This window comes from Parus major, chromosome 5 (genome assembly GCF_001522545.3).
Source record: "Parus major isolate Abel chromosome 5, Parus_major1.1, whole genome shotgun sequence".
Taxonomy (NCBI): domain Eukaryota; kingdom Metazoa; phylum Chordata; class Aves; order Passeriformes; family Paridae; genus Parus; species Parus major.
The window spans coordinates 9,694,632-9,696,264 of record NC_031774.1 but is presented as its reverse complement, the minus strand read 5'-3'; positions in this window follow the sequence as shown (position 1 = coordinate 9,696,264).

The following is a 1,633-nucleotide window of genomic DNA, read 5'->3' as shown; positions in this document are numbered from 1 at the left end:
TTTGGTTTTGACAAGTGCCACACACTTGGAGGGATTGTGAAGTGCTGCAGTGCTTTGACAGCAAATCATATAAGTGCTGTATCCTGAAAAATGCTAAAATTCAATCTAATGTTCTGAGACAGAGGATTTGTCGCAAGGGAGGGTTTTTAGGGTGTTCAGTCAGGACTGTCAAGGAGGGGAGGGACAATTCTCTCATGGGCGCATCCCTGACGTGCTTGAGCACGTAAAAAAGGAGTGAGGAACAATCACTCAACCTTTATCCCACTTCCTTTCCTTCCTGTAATCCCATTCTTTCGACTTTCACCCTCAGGATCTTTCCAACATGAATAAATTTATCAAGTGTTCTGAAGCTAGAAAGCCCTGAGCATTATTGCACTGGGGCACATTGCAAAACCGCTGTCAGGAACCTGTCCTACAACCCATACAATAATTAAAATGGAATCATGTCATTAAGAGCATTGCCCCACAGGGAACTTTTGAAAGAATTCATCCATCCAAACCTCCCAGTTTACGGTGAATTTGTTTGTTTTGGCACACAGGGCTCCTGAGAAGCACTGCTAGGCAGGCAGGGCAGGAATCTCCTCCTCCCTCTGGAAATTCAGCACATGTGGTGGGTCACCTTGGATGGGTCTTGTAGGGCTGGCAGAGCTCTGAACACTCCTGCTGCTCAGGATTGGGGCTTCATGCAACACCTGAGGGAGCAGTCCACCTGAAACACAGATCAAAGTTCAGAAGGAAAGCTGAAAAACTTTTAACACACCACAAAAATGGGTTGGCAACTTGCTCCAAGCCATGTTGTGGTTACAGGAATGTTCTGGAAAACATCCAGCAGATTTTACTTGAAAAAAATTCCTGAATGTTTCAAAACTCAAATGCAGGTCTAGATTTTGTGATTACCCATTTCTGAAGTAATTCACAGGCAGGCATATGAGCAAAATCCCATTTTGAGATGACATTTCTGAAGGCCAGTTGAAGGCCTCTTTTTCTCTGGCTCTGACCTGTGCAATCAGGCTCTTAATTTCAGAAAAGAAATAAAAAATGTGAGTGGTTTACTTTGCTTTAAACAGCCCCAGCCACAAGCAGTGCAGATATATCCTGCTTCAAACTTTTCACTTCTTCAGGCTGAGGAAGACATGCTGGCAGAACTGATGGACCTGAATTTTATTGGCAAGCATTTGACAGAACAATCACAAAAAACTTCCTTTGTAAGTGCTGGAGGGGTTTTTTTAACAAAAAGAAAAATGTAGTTATTTTTGTGGAAGCTGTAAAATTAATCTCGTGCCGACAATAAAGGATGCATGTGAAGAAAAATCACTTTTTCTTCGTGGAGAATAAAAGCACAGCTAACTCTGGCCTTACTGAAGCTGAAGGTGCCATCCAGCTGCTCTGGGCAGCCTGTGCTTCACAGTAAAGAGCTTTTTCCTCATAAATATCCAATCTAAACCTACTCTCTTTCAGCCTGAAGCCATCCCTCTGGTCCTGTGCTCCATCCTCTGGTAAGAATTCCTCCCCAGCTCTCCTGCAGGCTCCCTCCAGGTCCTGGAAGGCTGCAAGGAGGTCACCCCTGTGACTTTTCTCTAAAAAGTCTTTTTTTCTGTTTCTCTGTTTCTGCTGCATCTCTTCTGTATTTTTC